The sequence below is a fragment of the Octopus sinensis genome, linkage group LG6, assembly GCF_006345805.1.
Source record: "Octopus sinensis linkage group LG6, ASM634580v1, whole genome shotgun sequence".
Taxonomy (NCBI): domain Eukaryota; kingdom Metazoa; phylum Mollusca; class Cephalopoda; order Octopoda; family Octopodidae; genus Octopus; species Octopus sinensis.
Window position 1 is genome coordinate 41,734,588 of NC_043002.1, and position 12,021 is coordinate 41,746,608.

At 36.1% G+C, this 12,021-nt stretch overlaps 1 protein-coding gene and 1 pseudogene across 1 annotated transcript in view; one reads left to right on the forward strand and one right to left on the reverse strand.

The window, feature by feature from the left end:
* The window catches only part of LOC115213222 (low-density lipoprotein receptor-related protein 4), a 457,280-nt gene that overhangs the window by 233,425 nt on the left and 211,834 nt on the right, over positions 1-12,021 (forward strand). The gene's annotated exons all lie outside the window — the stretch shown is intronic.
* On the reverse strand, positions 7,601-7,719 carry LOC115213631 (annotated as a pseudogene).

Sequence of the window (12,021 nt, forward strand, 5' to 3'; positions counted from 1 at the left end):
TGCAGGAATGTCTGATCTTCCAAAGTAATTTTGATGTATAAGTCAGGTTGTAAATGTTGGTCTGAAGAATTTGACTTATATGCCAAAAAATTCGGTATTTAACTATGGTGCTTTACATTGTGAGTTCAAATCCTACTAGGACAGATGTTACCTTCCATACAACAAGGATTGAGAAAATAAAGTACCGGTCAAGTATTGAGATCAATTTAAATCCACTTTACACCCCTGCCCAGAATTTTTTTCTTTCTATCTTGTCATCAAGAAGAAAGGTAGTTTTCATGACCCTCTATAAAGGGTAAAGGATAAAGACCCCCATTGGTCATGAATGACCATGGGATTGCACCTAGAAAGTTACCCTCCTGGGCATAAGTCCAGGCAAGGTTGTTTATGGAAAACCAGCAGCCGTCCATGCATATCAGCTTCCCCTCTCCATGCCACCAATTTTATCCAAGGGAAAGGCACAGCTTGACACCAGTGACATTGCAACTCATTTCTACAGCTGAGTGAACTGGAACAACATGAAATAAAGTGTCTTGCTCAAGAACACAACACATGGCCCAGTCTGGGAATTGAACCTCTAATTACTGAGCCATGTACCTTCACTATAGGGCTTCAAAATCTGGTGAAAAAGAAGGAAATTATCTTCAAACTAGGAGCCTGGCTTGAATGCTTGCAACAGAATAAACCAGTTATGGTGTTGTGCCATCAAGATACCAGTTATGGTATTGTGCCACCCAACAGCATAAATCTGCATCCAAGGCCTTGGTGGAATTTAATGATAGGCATGCTAAGAACTGGAACAAATACTGCAAGATATTCAGCCTAAGGGTCTTATGGTTCCACAAATTTCTCCCACCTTTATTGGTATTTTTTTTATCAACTACTGATTATGAAGCCTGACTGTCCACAGGGCAACAACCTCCTTTGAAGACACCTGCAGGACAATCATTGCAGAGAAGACAAATAGGAGGGAAAGCAAGGACACTACAATCCACCTTGACCAGTGTACCTTCTCATGCAGCCTCTGTGGTCATACCAGTTTCTCATGAATTGAATCCAGTGGGCATCACCAAGCCGGTATATATATATATGTCTGTGTATATATTTCTATTTCTATAGAAAGATTGATATCAAATTAAATACACCACCGAAAAAGCTACTAATAGTTTCATACCATTATGTGTGTGTGTGTGTATGTACATACCTGCAGTTGTTTATACTTGCATAGATACAGTCATACACATGCACATATATATATATATATATATATATATATAAGCATTTGTATGTATCAGTTTTTACAAACATTTGTATGTGTGTGTGTGTGTGTGAAATGAATTGAATACTGTAGATTATTTGCGTTAGATGTAGAAATACCTAGAACGTTCTCCAAATCCAGCATATCTCCAATAATGAAACATGTGATCTGAGTCAGTAGAAACTGACTGAGGAGAACAGAATTTAAATACCGTTACATGCTTACATGCTGCAAAGCAAAAGATTGTGAACTTGATGCTCGCGTAGCGAATGTTCTGCTCACTCTAGTCAAATTAATCAACTTCTTTCTCTCATCCATGCTCTAAGTCTTGTCAGATTTTTAATTCTAGCTATGCAGATGTGTGTCTTTTTCACTAAATTTCTTTCCTTGTTTCTTACTTTCTTTCTAAACATCTCTTTTTTTTTTCTTTTTAGTTAGCTCTTTCTTATCTCTTTTGTTCCCTCTTTCTTGGTTCCATTTGATCTAATTCTCTCTTTATTGCAGCAAATCTCTCTTATCTATATAGCTTCTTATTTTATTCAATTCATCTGTAATTCTTTTATTAAACTCTTTCTTTCTTACTTTGTTTCATTTCTTTCCTTTTTTTATTTATATAGTTTAATATTTTTATTCGGTAATTGTTGCTATATGTACAAATCAACTCTTGCTTATTCCTTAATGATTTAGGTTCCATCCATGATTGATCTTAGGAATGACTCAAGTCAGATTCTGCATTCTTTAGATTAACCTCTGTCAAATCAAGGAACCAAAGATAACATTTCGCATGAAATGGTTCTGCTTATCATTGGAACTATCACAAGCAGACCATCACTGACAGAAAATATCAGTCACAAACTAATCCTTTCGGAGTTAACTGATCCCTGACCTTGATTCTGAACCTAACCCTCAACAAGTTGAGGGCATTCGTAGGAGATTAGTTTTTAGAGACAAACAGTGACAGAATAAATGATTTAGCAAATCACATGACATGGTTCTGTGGTTAACAAGTTAGCTTTACAACTATGTAATTTGATTTTGTCCCTTTCTATGATATCTTTAGCAAATGTTTACTACCATAGTTTCTAGATTGCCAGTGCCTTGTGAGTAAAATTTGGTCGATGGAATTACACCATATATATATATATATATATATATATATAATATATATATATATATATATCATCATCATCATCATCATCATATTTCTACAGACAGAATTTGTTGAGGCAGATTTTTTATGGCCAGATGCCCTTCCTGTGACCAACCCATCAACTGTCTCCAAGCAAGCTAACATTTCCTCTAATCAAACATGTTTTTCACAGAACACCAGAAAGAATGGCTTTGCTTATATGACAGTGATGCTCATTTACAAACATCACACAATGTCTAGACAAGGGTACGCACATGCAAGTGCACAAACACCACACACACACGACAAACCTCTTTCAGTTACCATCTACCAATTCAGTCACAAGGCTTTGGTCAGCTTGAGGCTGTAGTAAAAGACACTTGCCCAAGGTGCCACACAGTGGAGCTCAGCCCAAGAATGCATATATATATATATATATATATATATATATGTGTGTGTTGTTGTATTTAGGAATGGTCATGTTGCCAGTTTAGCCAATAAAAACACATACACTATATATTTGGTGTTAATTTGCTTCAGCTTTATTTTTTACATTAATCTTAATCTTATTTCGGCCAGAGTTCTTTCGTCACACTTCTGTGACCTCATCAGTGGTCCTTTGCTTTCTTCTTTGTTATTTGTGTCTCTCTCCTTACTAACGGTCAGCCATTTTGTTACCCATATATTTATATCTATATATATGGGTGAAAAACATAAAAATTAATGATAAATTGCAAATGAATTAGTGCTGCAAGCAAAATTTCCATTTGGTATTTATTCTGTGTTATGTAAACACTGTCTTGTCACTCTAACCATTATAGATACAGCAAACTTCTTACCAGCTCATGGGGATCCTACAGTTTGCAAATGTATATGAAAGTAATGTCTAAAAAATAGAAGATAAACAACTTATTTAGGTAGGTAACTGTAACCCTTTCCTGCCAATTCATAAAAAGGAACTAAGCCCTCATATTGCATACTAGGGTTAAAATTAGTCATATATTTAAAGTTGTGAAAGGACTTTCCAGAGCTTCTGATTAGCTGCAGTTGTTTAGCTCAAAGTAAATATTTTTTTTTTTAAATTTAGAGTATGTACAACTATATCATCCAATGTATCTTACATTTTTTTATTTTTCAATTATAGTATTTGGTTTGAGTTAAATTTTACTGTTATTTTCTTACCAGTTACGTGGCCACATGGAGGTTCCTTTTTGGTTTTGCTTTAACCTATTTGTTACAATATTTCTGTTGAAGTACACTACTTCTATTTCAATTAAGTTTGATAATACTCTTTTACTTGTTTCAGTTATTTGACTGTGGCCATACTGGGGCACCGCCTTTTAGTCCAACAAATCGACCCCAGGACTTATTCTTTGTAAGCCTAGTACTTATTTTATCAGTCTCTTTTGCGAAACCGCTAAGTTACGGGAACGTAAACACACCAGCATCGGTTGTCAAGCAATGTTAGGGGGACAAACACAGACACACAAACACACAAACACATACACATATATACAACAGGTTTCTTTCAGTTTCCGCCTACCAAATCCACCCACAAGGTTTTGGCCGGCCCGAAGCTATACTAGAAGACACTTTGCCTAAGGTGCCACGCAGTGGGACTGAACCCGGAACCATGTGGTTGGTAAGCAAGCTACTTACCAGACAGCCACTCCTACGCCTACATAATGAAGAATTTATTAAAATAACTTTGTCATTATTAAGCCTGTGTTCAGATCATAATATTAATATGAAAATCTGATGGAAAGTTTTTAATTCAGATCACTTTAATACAAGTTGTTACAGATACCCAGGTATGGTCTCAGGCAATTTGGTAACAAAAGGGTTAGCACTAATTTCATAAACAGATGATTAATAAAATTTCCTTTAGATACAATGGCAGTCTATTGCAGGTAACATTACCAGATGATTTGATTCCTTTTCTTGACAGTTTGGTGAACTGAGACACATAAAAGAATTAGGAAAACTGCCAAAATACATAATGAAATGTCTACAGTGGATTTGAACTAACAAAAAAGCCTGTGAGCTGGCTGTTCAATATTATATCTATTTGTTCCTCTTCTGCGTGTTTGATCAATACATAATGGTTAAGCTATGTCAGGTTTTCTCTGAGACGGTATTACATAGGACAAGTTTATATCTAATAAAACATGGCAAAGGTTTTACCAGTCCATGCCATCAATCCTACTTTCTAAATTCTTCAATAAACTAATTTGAACTTTGTTGCCAATAACCATACACAAAACTGCCAAAGAGCAACACCTAAGTTTGTCATACACACACACACACACACATATATATACATACACACACATACATACATACATATATATGTATGTGTGTGTGTGTATATATATATATATATATATAAGACTAGGCATAAATAATTGTCTTAACATATTTTACTTTATTTACTACAATAAGGAAAAAATATTTAATGACCATTATTTATGTCTTGTTTTGTATATTCCTCTGTAAAAACCTGTATAACTGGAACACAACCATAGATTTACAATATAGAATGGTGATGAACTATGACCTCAGACCTCAAGTTATGTGAAGTCCTTTACTAATCCAAACAATATTGTTAGCATCGTGTGCTAACAGAGAGCTTATAAAGTATTATACCCACATTGATAATCTGTCACTAACAACTCTGTGTGTGTGTGTGTGTGTATTATATATAGAAATCAAAAATAATTTTCATGTTTAGCTTTTACCAAGTGATTGGGCACTACTAATTATCATTTGAATATATTCAACTGTTGGTACTGTGCTGTTTTCATGACAAAAGACACTTAAATTTCTATATCTCAGTTTATTATTTGATTATATGTAAATAGGTACCAAGTAGGAGAGTACTGTTTTTAGATGGGTAGAATTGGGTTTAAGTATTTAATTAGTCTGCAGTCCATATAATCTTCTGAAACTGTTAAATATGATATTGCAGCTGTTGTCGTCTAACCACAGGTCAACCCTAACCAAACAGGTGATTGATCGGAAACATTTTTGCCAAGATTATCCCATCTTATTAGACATAGTGTATTTAGGACTACATTTTCCAATATACTTTTCTGCTTCTGAAGATACTGGGACTTCATCTGATAGTAATTTAACTGTCATTTCTAAAAGGTTGAATGGCAGGTTTTCTCATGATTTATTCAAAAGCCAATTCCTCTTTCAACCATTGAACTTTACGGAAATTAGAAATTCAAATTGTGAATAGCAACTGAAACTCTTTTATGGATGTATTTTAATTGATTTTGAAAATAATATGAATTTGGAAGGGTTTTCCTAAAATAACTGATATCATTAAACTGGATGTCAAGAGCATTACTTAACAGTTCTTACTTGTATAAGAACTGTATTATGTAAAGTTGTTTTTAATATGAACATTTTTGAAAACGAATACATTAGGCACTGATTTGGCTGTTATGGTTAAGAAGCTCACTTTGTGACCACATGGTTTTGGGTTCAGTCCCACTACACAGAGCTTTAGACATTCTTTTAATATAGGCCCAGCTCAATCAGTGCTTTGTGACTGATTTTAGCAGGCAGAAACTGTGAGGAAGCTCGGTCATGTGTGTGTTTATTGGTACACAAATGAGAAAGACATGAAAATGCAGTTAAAAAAATACAAAATACAATTGGAAGAAGCATATATATACATATATATATATATATATATATATATATATGTGTGTGTGTGTGTGTGTGTGTGATATCATTTAATGTCCGTTTTCCATGCTGGCATGGATCAGATGTTTGACCAGAGCTGGCATGGCCTGGAGCCACCCCAGGCTCCATTTTCTGTTCAAGCATGGTTTCTACAGCTGGATGCCCTTCTTAATGCCAACCACTCCACTAAGTACTGGGTACTTTTTATGTGCCACCAGCACCAGTGCTTTTAATGTGGCACCAGCATGAATGTTTTTTTTGTTTTGTTTTGTTTTTATGTGACACAAGCACCAGTGCTTTCTGTGTGGTACCAGCACCAGTTTAAATTCTGCTGTGGCAGATGGGTATACTTGTATATTGTGTAGTGTAGTCCCACCGATGCTAGCATGGAAGGCAGATGTTAAACGATGATGTGTGTCTGTCTGTCTGTCTGTCTGTCTGTCTTTGTGTTTGTCCCCATCACCACCACTTGACAACTGGTGTTTGTTTGTTTACATCCCTGTAACTTAGTATCTCGGCAAAAGAGATTAAATAGAATAAGTTCTAGCCTTGAAAATAAGTGCTGGGGATGATTTATTCAACTAACCCTTTCAAGGTGGTGCTCTAGCATGGCTACAGTCCAATGACTGAAACAAAAACAAGATACGAAGCAGCCAAGTGGGCTTTCAGGTTGGCTAGGTAATATACACATAACATAATCGGAGATTGGGGAATGTGGTAAGAAATTTGTTCCCCAACCACATTGTTTCAGGTTCAGTCTTGCTGTATGGCACCTTGTGGAAATGTACTATTATAGCCTGGGGCTGACCAAAAGCCTTGTGAGTGGATTTGCTAGGTGGAAACTGAAAGAAATCTGTTGTATATATTTGCGCACGCGTGTGTGTGTGTATGCTGGTGGCTCGTAAAAAGCGCCCATTACACTCTTGGAATGGTTAATGTTAGGACGGGCATCCAGCTATAGAAACCATGTCAAATCAGATTGGAACTTGGTGTAGCTCTCCAGCTTAGCAGTTTCAGTCAAACCGTCTAACCCATGCCAGCATAGAAAGCAAACACCAAATGATGATGATGACGATGATATATACTCTTTTACTTGTTTCAGTCATTTGACTGTGGCCATGCTAGAGCACCGCCTTTAGTCGAGCAAATCAAGCCCAGGACTTGTTCTTTGTAAGCCTAGTACTTATTCTATCAGTCTGTTTTGCTGAGCTGCTAAGTTACGGGGATGTAAACACACCAACATTGGTTATCAAGCGATGTTGGGGGAACAAACATATACACACACGTACATATATATATATATATATATATATATATACATACACACACATATATACGATGGGCTTCTTTCAGTTTCTGTCTACCAAATCCATTCACAAGACTTTGGTCAGCCCAAAGCTATAGTAGAAGGCACTTGCCCAAGGTGCCATGTAGTGGGACTGAACCCAGAACCATGTAGCTGGTAAGCAAGCTACTTATCACACAGCCACTCCTGCGCCTATAAAAAAAATGTGTGATGCTTACAGCACCTAGGTTTCTCAAGCGGTCACCCATCTAAGTACTAACTAGGCTTGACGTTGCTTAACTTTGATGATTGGACGAGAACCAGTGCTTTCAACGTGATATATATATATATATATGTAATGTGTGTCTTTGTGTCTGTATTTGTCCCCGAATTCCACCACTTGTCAGCCAGTACTGGTGTGTTTACATCCCTGTAACTTAGCAGTTCAGCAAAAGAGACAAAGAGAACAAGTACCAAGCATTAAAAAGAAAAGGATAAATAAGTACTGGGGTCACATGGCCACAATCTAATGGCTGAAACAAGTAAAAGATAAAAGACAACTTTGTCTCGGAATCACTGAGCCGCCATCTCACCTTGAAACCTATTTGTTGTTCGAATTATAAATAAATAAATAAATAAATGAATATAAATTAACAGTCTCCCTATTGAAGCCTGCGGTTTTAAAAATACGATTTATAGAAACCAGGCATTATCAATTTGTTTTGTATTTATTGTGTTACATCAAACCATTGACTTATGATTTGCCATACACATGATAATGCTTCAGCAGTGAATGATTTCACTAATAAATAAATAAAAAAAAAAAAAAAAAAAAACAAACAAAAAAACGAGAAGCAAAACAATCCCCAGCTTTTTGTATTATCTTCAGTGAGATATTTTCTGCTATTTCTCTCTGCCCCCCTCTTTCTTTCTTTCTTTCTTTCTTTGTAAAGATATGCATGGTAATAAAAACTAGAGCAGGGTATGTAAATCATTAGCTGCAACAAATATTAAACAGATTCTGTGGGGGTTTTTTTTTTCTTCCTTTCCTTAATTAATTTATGTTATATATATTTATTTGTGGTAGGCATCTCAATGAATAAACATCAATTTCAGGTTATAAATTAGTACTAATTTTAGATAGTCACGAAAATAACAAACTATTTTTCCCCCCTCCCAAGAAAAAAAAAAAGCTGAACATTCATTTTTAGTTGTGTTGATTTTATTGACAACCATTGGTTCCCTTCTGCCACCACCACCACCACCACCACCTTTGTAAAGAGGTTAGCATTCTGCATTAATATAAATGACTAAATGAAATGAAACAAAAAGAGATTCCCTGTGGTTCTATATACATTCTGCTAGATATAGCAGTCAAATCCTTCTTAAATTACGCTCTACCATTATGGAGTGGTGCAGGGAACACATCCAAAATATGCAGTGCTTGAGAAATGGACAAGATGGTCTTGATTAGAACACTTTTGACTATAGGCTTCATTAGTCAAATTGACCTGATGCTAAACAATATACATGATTGGTAAAAAAAAGAATACCAAGTGGTCACTTTCATCCTGATACTTATGGTCAGCTATCAATCTGAAGGCGCAGGAGTGGCTGTGTGGTAAGTAGCTTGTTTACCAACCACACGGTTCCGGGTTCAGTCCCACTGCGTGGCACCTTGGGCAAGTGTTTTCTACTATAGCCTAGGGCCGACCAAAGCCTTGTGAGTGGATTTGGTTGACGGAAACTGAAAGAAGCCCGTCGTATATATGTATATATATATATGCGTGTGTGTGTTTGTGTCTGTGTTTGTCCCCCTAGCATTGCTTGACAACCGATGCTGGTGTGTTAATGTCCCCGTTACTTAGTGGTTTGACAAAAGAGACCGATAGAATAAGTACTGGGCTTACAAAAGAATAAGTCCCGGGGTCGAGTTGCTCGATTAAAGGCGGTGCTCCAGCATGGCTGCAGTCAAATGACTGAAACTAGTAAAAGAGAAATAAAATATATATATTGATCTTGAGTTCGGTCCCACTGCATGACACCTTGAGCAAATATCCTTTTTCTACTATAGCCTCAGGCCAATCAAAACTTTGTGACTGGATTCGGTGGAGGGAAACTGAAAAGAAGTCAGCTGTCTATATGTATGTACATGTGTCTATATGTGTGTACCTTCGTTTGTCCCTCACTGCTACTTAACTAGCGTTGGTTTGTTTACATCCTTGTATTGCAGCAGTTCAACAATGAACACCTGTAAAATAAGTATTAAGCTGAAAAAATAATAGTAAGTATTGGGGGAAATTTGTTTGGCTAAACCCCTCAAGGAAGTACCCCAGTATGGCCACAGTCCAAAGACTGAAATAAACAAGCAAAAGATAAGATATATGATACATGTTTCTGCTTCCCATGGCTACTGTGAAAAAGGTTATTCTGGTATTTCGGTTCGTACTATTTATTTAGTATTAATATATTTATGAAAGCTCATCAGCTAATCCTTACCTACCCGACTTGGTTAACACCCACATGAATTTTCTTCACAATCTGCCATCCTGGGATCAATCACACTTGACATTGATGTCAGCTGATGTTTACAGCACCAGTTGACATAGCTGAATATTTCATTAGTTCAAACCTATACGCTACTGTATAAAGTTACAGCCAGACTATTCTCTCTATTCTAACAAACAGGCTTACCAATTCTGTTCTCTTAGTTTAACAACTATTTTTCCATACTCAATGGATTTCATGGTTAGTTCTGTCTGCTGAACTGAACGTTTCTATTTTATTATTATTTTTTCTCTAATTTTCTCTTTTTTTTTTTTGTTTATTTATGGTTGGATACCTTCTTAGACATAAAGCACTACGTCAGAAAAGAGGTGTTGCCATTCCAGGCCAAAGATTTTCCTTATATATATCCCTATTAGTCTGTAGACTCTTACTGCTTTATAATTAACTTCATTTCTTGAAAGACAATTTAAATATTTTTTTGTCAGGCTAATAATGTTCTTCATTTAAGCTCTGAATTCCACATGTTCAGTTCTGGATTATTTTTTCAGTTTAACCTCTTTATTATTGTACATTACTCAACTAGAAACCACACAGATCTAACACTTCATGTCATTAACAAGCGAGGAGGGCCTAGAGAATTAGTACTCTGACAGATTTCAACTCCACAGAAAGCCAGTGGTTAAAATTTAACACATGAAGAAGAGTCTAACAGTGACTTTCTCTAACCATCTCTCTCTCTCACTCTCTCTCTCTTTCTCTCTCTCTCTCCTCTCTCTCTCTCTCTCTCTCTCTCTCTCTCTCACATACACACACGCACATGCACACATTTCCACTATTAATAAATATAAAGCAGCTGGCATTTACATCAATCAATCCTCTTGTCAGTTTTCCTTATAGCTATTCTAGTGGGGGCTGTTGTTCTGATTAGGGAATATGATTTGAGAAAACAATGTGATCTGATCAAATCTCCTGAAATTCTATACTGTTCTGGCAGTTAAGTATCCTTTGGCAGACCCAGTTCTGTTATTAATAAAATTAATCTACATACCAACTAATTAAGGTGAAAACAGCTAGCAACTCAATGATGCCTGAACAAATAATTATCTGATAACAAAGACCTTTAATGTTCTTGGGTATCTGTACCTCTAATAAAGCTGTTTGCAGGCATTGTTGGTGTTTCTGTAAGCTAAATAATTGTTAGAAGCTAAATGATTATGAAGATGTTCAATTGTGAATCAGATGGGCTTCAATACTAACTTTATATTGTCCCTAATGGCAAGATCCATACATTACTCAGTTCGCATAATAACTGTGCTTTCCAGTTTTTACCTACCAGTTAATTAGGGACAAGAAAGGAATCAGCCTGTTAAAACAATTACTCCTAAAATATGTAAACATTTTAATATGCAACATCAGCAAAACAAAGAACTGCTTAGCCATGTAAATATGCTCAAATGATAGGTGCAGGCGTGGCTGTGTGGTAAGAAGTTTGCTTCCCAACCACATGGTTCTGGGTTCACTCCCACTGCGTGGCACCTTGGGCAAGTATCTTCTACTACTATAACCTAAGGCTGACCAAAGCAGCATTTCTTCCAGTGTAGTAATGATTCTGCCAGCTCACCAATAATCAACCCTTGTACTTGATTGGTACTTTTATGATCTCCAGAGGAAAGAATTGAAACCCAAAATGCCAATAGCCAGAACAAATAATCCATTTTCCTCTTGGCAATAAAAGTACTTTCTCTCATAGGCACAAAACTAGAAAACCATAACAAAGGAACACACAATTAATCACATCAACTTATGATACTTGATCGGTGCCTTTATTTATTATTCCCTGAGAAATGGAAGGCAAAGTTGATATTGATGGGATTTGAACTTAGATTGTTAAGAGTTAGAACAAAACATTTTGTCCGGTGGTGTAAATGATTCTACCAACCCACAGCACTTAAGAATCACAACCACCACCCAATAATAATATGATATAACCCACACAACACATTCCCTATACAATCAACACCCAATAAAATAACACAATCTTATCGACACTTGATACTGTATATACATAGCATATCCCTCACATCACCAACAACTCTACTTATTCTACACATTTACTACCCTGCATTATAATAACACACAGCCTAC